Source organism: Gopherus evgoodei, chromosome 21, assembly GCF_007399415.2.
Source record: "Gopherus evgoodei ecotype Sinaloan lineage chromosome 21, rGopEvg1_v1.p, whole genome shotgun sequence".
Taxonomy (NCBI): Eukaryota; Metazoa; Chordata; order Testudines; family Testudinidae; genus Gopherus; species Gopherus evgoodei.
Window position 1 is genome coordinate 16,771,156 of NC_044342.1, and position 7,321 is coordinate 16,778,476.

The following is a 7,321-nucleotide window of genomic DNA, read 5'->3' on the forward strand; positions in this document are numbered from 1 at the left end:
TCTAACTGAAAATGTCTCCCAACAGCAGACATTAAGATGGAGTGCATGAGTATATGTCAGTAATTTAGGGATAAATATATTACAAGGATGTTGTAATTTTCCCAAAATACGCACAGGATATTCACCATTAAATTTAAAGAAAATCCAAACATCTTATGAGAAATGATGTTATACTGGCCAAACAACCTTAACTCTGCCCTGTAGTGACACCAGGAAAGAAAATGCAAAGAGTTTTTAAAAATCAGTGGGCTCAACAAAGACTAAAATGCTTTAATTGTAATTGAACAGCGTTTGCCTTCATTTAATTAATATTCTTTAAGGGTAAAATTTTCTGTTCAGGAATTTCTTTAGTGCTGTTTTCACCTCCTCATTTCTCAGGGTGTAGATCAGGGGGTTCAGAACTGGGGTGAGGACGCAGTACATGAGAGTGGATGTCATGTTTCTTTCAGAGGGGGAACCCGGTGAGGAAATCATGTAATTACCAAGGACTGGCATATAGAAGAGAGACACCACAGTGAGGTGGGAGGCAAAGGTGGAAAAGGCCTTTCTTCTGCATTCCTGTGAGTGGACCTTCAGGAGAAGGATTTAGATGATGTAGAGGTAGGAGAGAAATGTGAGGATGAATGAACTCAGCGCAATGCTCCCAGTGACAAAGTTGAGCAGGGCTAAGTTGAGGTGGATGCTGCTGCAGGCCAGGCTCAGCAGGGGCTTGATGTCACAGAAGAAGTGGTAGACAATGTTGGGGCCACAGAAATGCACCTGAGATGACATGACTGTGTGCATCAGTGCATATAGGAAGACAGTAGCCCAGGTGGCCGCTGCCAGGAACAGGCAGGTCTGTGGGTTCATGACCAGCCTGTAGCGCAGCGGGTTGCAGATGGCCACATAGCGGTCATAGGCCATGACGGCCAGCAGCAGGGCCTCACTGCTTCCCAGAAAGTGGAAGAAGTGGAGCTGGGCCAGGCAGCCTGCAAATGACATGGTCTGCTGCCCTGAGAGGAAGCCGGCCAGCTTCTTGGGCATGGTGACTCTGCTGTAGAAGATGTCCAGGCAGGAGAGGTTGCTCAGGAAGAAATATATGGGGGTGTGGAGCCGGGGCTCAGCCAGCACCACAGCTAAGATGGCCCTGTCATAAACAGATAGCTAAGGGTTAACGTCTCTTTCACTGGAAAGAAGTAATCTGAAACACCTGACCAGAGGACCAATCAGGAAACAAGACTTTTTCAAATCTGGGTGGAGGGAAGTTTGTGTGTGAGTCCTTTGTTCTTGGTCTTCTGCCTGTCCCTCTCGGCTATGGGAAGGATTTTTCTATTTCCTTCTTTCTAATCTTCTGCTTCCAAGTTGTGAGTACAAAGATAGGTTTGGTTTTTTGTATTTACATGTAGGTAGTTGCTGGAGTGTTTTGAATTGTATTCTTTTTGAATAAGGCTGTTTATCCATATTCCTTTTAAGCAATTGACCCTGTATTTGTCACCTTAATACAGAGAGACCATTTTTATGTATTTTTCTTTCTTTTTACATAAAGCTTTCTTTTTCAGACCTGTTGGAATTTTTCTTTAGTGGGGAACTCCAGGGAATTGAGTCTGTGCTCACCAGGGAATTGGTGGGAGGAAGAAGTCAGGGGGAAATCTGTGTGTGTTAGATTTACTAACCTGACTTTGCATTCCCTCTGCATGAGGGGGGAAGAGAGATTAGCTCTCAGTACTTCTGTTTTCCAAGGCTGGAAACGGGAAGTGTGGAATCCCTCTGTTTAGATTCATGGAGTTTGCTTCTGTGTATCTCTCCAGGAACCCAGGAAGAGAATACCTGGAAGGGAGAAGGGAAGGGAAATGGTTTATTCCCCTTTGTTGTGAGACTCAAGGAATTTGGGTCTTGGGGTCCCCAGGGAAGGGGACCAGAGTGCCCCAAAACAATCTAATTTTTTGGGTGGTGGCAGCTTTACCAGGTCCAAGCTGGTAACTAAGCTTGGAGGTTTTCATGCTAACTCCCATATTTTGGACGCTAAGGTCCAAATCTGGGACTAGCTGGCCACGTAGAGCAGAAGGAAGAGAACAAATAGAGGGTGCTGTAACACCAGGAGATGGGTCAGGCCCAGGAGGATGAACTCGCTCACTGCTGTCTGGTTCTCCATTGCTGTGGAGGGAAGAAGGCAAAGAAAGAGAAAAGCAAACAGGCTGATGGTGCCATCCAATGCCATGTCAATGGTCTCATTCTGAATGCAACGGGACTGGATGGAATCAAACCCTTAGAGGTGGTGTTTTCTGGGTGCATTTGTAAGGGCCTTCTGTACTCAGTCAGAGTGGTACAAAGAAGGAGAATAATTATAGAGCTTTGCATTTCTTCATGATGCTGAGAGAGAATAGGGTGTATATAAACGCAGAGAGACAACTAGCTCTCCTGATATGATGATCCACAAGAAGAGGCTTCCTCCTGTGGATGGAGGTTGGGATTTTAAAGCAGCCTAAGGGGGTTAGACACCCAAATGCCACTGAAAGTTAATGTGAGTTGGACACTTAACTCTGACAGGCTGATTTGAAAATCCTGGCCTCACAGGGGAGAAGGCAGGAGCTGCCACTGGATTTTTGACATATGGAAGCTTTATCCATTCCACCACGATGCAGGAGGAAACAGGGTCTATCTCCAGCACAACACTACTGAGTGCTTGGCATCTTTGAAAATCAGTCAGGTGCCTAAATATGGATTTAGGGTTAGGAGTTAGGAGACCACGTCCTAATGACCTTACATATGAGGTTGGCAGCTAACTCCCATAGGTTTTTTTGAAACCTCAGTCTAGACGACTGTCTTTATCTTAGTGCTTGTATGTTACAGCTTGTCACTGGCTCCTGTTTGAAAATCTTGGCACTGGAACCAACTCCCTGAAGTCAATCAGGTTGTCTGTCCAACAGACTGTATTGCATTAGTCTATACTATTATGGTAACCACTTTTAACAAATTATAATGTCTTGTGTATAAAGCATGGCCTATGAGGTATCATTGGAAAAGTCACAATCTACTGAACATTACTGTCTTGTTGAAATATATGTATTATTGTATATGAAGTTATGAGATCTAGCTATAGGTTTGTTACCGAAACATGTTGTGAGTCTGGGAAACACCCGCAGACCAGCTCCTTGGAAATAACAATGGAACTGTGGACACAAGCCTTATGTGTCGAGCCTCGTGTACACAAAGGTTGTTGTCAGTTGTTGGCTATGTGTGTGCGTTCTCTCTGTTCTCTCTGCATGCTGCACTGGCTCTGGCCAGATAGCCCATATGGCAGGCTCCGATTTAACTGCCCAGTGATACCAAAGGAGCTGGTTTGTAGCAAAGGCACCCAGCCAGCTTTATTGCCAATGAAGCATGGTCATAGCTTCTTGTATCAATTTCTGCAGTTACACTAGCACATGTATGCCCATGACAATGGACCAGCTCAGTCAGTAGTGGGACTTTCCACTTCTTCCTGGGCTGGACAGAGACACTCCTTCTCAGACTCCATTTTATACACCAGTCCAAACAAGTTATGTATTGCCCTCTGATGTAGCTAGTTACTGCCCTTATGACATGGTCAGTACCACCCTTTACCTTGTTGGTTTGATCAAAACATCTCTAGCCATCACACTGTCATCCTGACCTCACCTTTAAGAGATGTCAGCATGCTCCTGTTTTCTTTGAGGATAACTGTTGTAAGCAAAAATTTACAATTCATATGAAGGATTGGATGTGGGGCATGTAGACAATGGAGCTGCCTTACCCCATGGTACAGCAATGATTGTTCCAGCACCTGGAAGAGAGTATAAAAGAAGAGACAGTGACTGTCATAAACGGATGGTTAAGAGTTAATGTCTCTTTTACCTGTAAAGGGTTAAGAAGCTCAGTAAACCTGGCTGACATCTGACCAGAGGACCAATAGGGGGAGAAGATACTTTCAAATCTTGGTGGAGGGAAGTCTTTGTTTGTGCTTTTTGTTTTGTTCGTTGTTCGCTCTTGGGACTAAGAGGGACCAGATGTACATCCAGGCTCTCCAAATCTTTCTAAATCAGTCTCTCATGTTTCAAACTTGTAAGTAATTTAGCCAGGCAAGTTGTGTTAGTCTTTTGTTTGTTTTTTTCAACTTGTAAATGTTTCTTTTTGCTGGAAAGATTTTACCTCTGTTTGCTGTAACTTTGAACCTAAGGCTAGAGGGGGTTTTCTCTGGGCTATATGGATCTGAGTGCCCTGTAAAGCATTCTCCATCCTGATTTTACAGAGATAATTTTTACCTTTCTTTCTTTAATTAAAAGCTTTCTTTTTAAGAACCTGATTGATTTTTCCTTGTTTTAAGATCCAAGGGATTGGGTCTGGACTCCCCAGGAAATGGTGGGGGGAAAGGAGGCGGAATGGTTAATTTCTCCTTGTTTTAAGATCCAAGGGGTTTGGATCTGTGTTCCCCGGGGAACTGGTGAAGTCCCTCAAGGCAGCGCAAGGAGGGGAAAGTTTTGAGGGGACAGGTAGTGCCCCAGACACTGAAATTTCTGGGTGGTGGCAGTGTTACCAGATCTAAGCTAGTAATTAAGCTTAGAAGTGTTCATGCAGGTCCCCACATTTGTACTCTAAAGTTCAAAGTGGGGGAAAAAACCTTGACAGACATCATCAGCCCATTTCTCCTCCCCCACCTATACTGAAGGCAACAAGATTGTTTGGAAGACACAGAACCATTTGAACTGGGGGAAGTGATCCTAACCGGAAAAGCTTTCCAGTTAACACAGACTCATGTATGTTTTGGGGTAAGAGAAACCTTATTGCATCAAATTTGACATAACCTGATAAAGTCTAGGAAATAACTTGCATTTTTTAACCTTTCCTTTCCTTTGGTAACCAATTCTGAATTTCTATGCTTATACCACTTACAATCTCTTAAAATCGCTCTTTTTAGTTAGCAAATGTATTTTAATGTTTTATCTAAGCTGGAGTGTTTTTGATTGAAGTTTGGGGAGTTTACTCAGGTTACAAAGGCTAGTGCATATTCATACCCTTTGATGTTATGACAAACTCATTAATGAGCGTACTCTGCTCAAGAGGGTCCTGAGCAGTGTTAGGCACACATTTCTGGGGAGAAGAAAGAAAGAAAGAAAGAAAGAAAGAAAGAAAGAAAGAAAGAAAGAAAGAAAGAAAGAAAAGTAATATCATTATTTGTCTTATCTCGGGCCCTATTGTGCTAGGAACTTCACAAACACAGAATGAAATAGTCCCTGAACCAAAAAACTAATCTCAATGAACAAGACAGACAAAGGGGCAATGAGCTGTCTGAAGTCCTGTAGCCATCAGTAGCAGAGCTGGAAATAGAAGTGCTGAATATTAACCTAGTAACCTACTCCCTAGATTGTGTTGTCTTGCAAACATGATATACTAGGGCTATTCTGTGTGCTTACATTTGTGGATTCAGAGGCTAGAGTCTGGGTTTTCCATATGCGCTAAGGGAGTTTGAATGTCTTACCTTTTTTGGCTGTCTCATGCTATTCTCTTCCAGTTCAAATGTGGGTGTCTTTTGTCCTCATAGTGGAAAGCCTGTGACAATGACTGGAATGGAAGTGCACTGAGGAGACATATCAGGGCTTTCTGACATTTCAAACAGAAGAGAAGAGCAAGTTCTTGTTGGCTTGAAAATCTGGATGGTTGTTCTGAGCCGCTGTAACAAAGGAGCCTTTTTATCACATTAGCACTCTGAATCCTTTGTGGAGACCAATTTCTGTTCTCTTGATGGATCCTTTGGGGGCAGAAGCTGTGAAACACATAAGCATTTTTGGTTTGTGCACAAAAAAGCCAAGTGCTCCCTATGGAGATCAAAGCTTTGCTGAACATATAAGAGCAGCTGGGAAAAGTAAATAAATAAAGCTGGAGACCTAAGGGAGTTAGGTACCAAACACCCATTTAATTTATTTGAAACTCCCAGTTTAAATAAATAAAACCCTGATTAGCAAATATTGTATTTTACTAAAGCCACTGAGTGTGGGGCACCATGATTCTGAATTTGGTTCACTATTATTCATGATCCAACAAACCCACGAAGGGTTAAAGTGGACACAACAAATTAGACATTAGTTTGGAATGGGATATAGTATCTATAAACAGAACCAAAGCAATTCAGAGCATTGGTGTTATAAAGAAGGGAGACAATTGTCCCAGGTCATCAGGCTCCAGTGACGATTCACACCTTGGATACTTTATCCACTACAGATGCAACTGAAAATTGGATGGACATTTTTCACAAAAGAAGTCTCATAGAAAAATAGCCTTTTTTTAAAAAAATGGAACTGTTCATGAAAAAACTCAACATGAAAAAAACGATTATGCAACACAGAAAAGATGATGCAACCTCAACTCTGCCCTTCAAAGATAGCACAAAAGAAAGAAAGAAAGAATTACAGGGCAAGGGAAATGAGGCTCAGCAGGAGGGGATAGTAGGTGAGCAGGAACCAGAGCATGGACTGGGGTGAGAAGGGCAAAAATGGGGGTCAGGGTGTATGAGCAGGGATGTGGGGGGAGAATAAGAATTTAATGGCAATGTTGGACACATTGGGGAACATTGATGCCAGGGCCACGCTTGGAACCTGGTGGGAAAGAAGAATATGTAAAGGAAGGTCCTTTCTTTGGGAAAACAGGGAACTCCACACAACAGTGAGAGGTACTCTGGCTTCCCTGTGAAGGGAAACATTCCCTTTCTTCCATGGCTGAGGCTCGTAGAGAGACTATGGGGGCAGCTTCTCTATGTTTACTTTGCTTCTGGCTTTTGAGGGATAGGATGGTCACTCATTTATTTGATAACTTTGATTCCCTCGCCTATTCCCTTTCTCTTTTTACTTTTCCTCCATTTCCCCCCAGGAATAAACTTCTTTGTCATAGTATTTTAATTAGTTGCCCCTGGATGCCCTACAATTATGATTGGTAATGTCATAGAGGTCACTGGGGTTGTTTATTAAATTATACACCCAACCACTAGACGGAAGCACCAAGCACAATGAACCCAGGGCCCCTTTGGTTCCAAGGTGAGTCACTGAGCCCCTGAGGAAGGAGGAATAAGGGTCTCTACCACGCCTGAGGCATTCACAGAACAATCCCTGGGGGGAGAAAAATATAAAATAGAGTTTTGGTTGAGATAACATATCAGAAATTCAACTTCATTACAGGAATACTTTAATTTTCTCCAAACCAGGCATTACAAACCCAGGAAATGCACAGTTCATGTTAAATCTAAAAGAAATCTAAACATATTAAGGTTTGGAAATGCACAGTTAATGCACCAAGAGCCCCTTAACTGCACTATAGTGTCACCATGGTAGAGAAA

The 7,321-nt window shown here is 42.8% G+C and overlaps 1 pseudogene; it reads right to left on the reverse strand.

The window, feature by feature from the left end:
• Positions 1–315: 315 nt before the first annotated feature.
• Positions 316–2,131, reverse strand: LOC115637960 (annotated as a pseudogene).
• Positions 2,132–7,321: the final 5,190 nt, after the last annotated feature.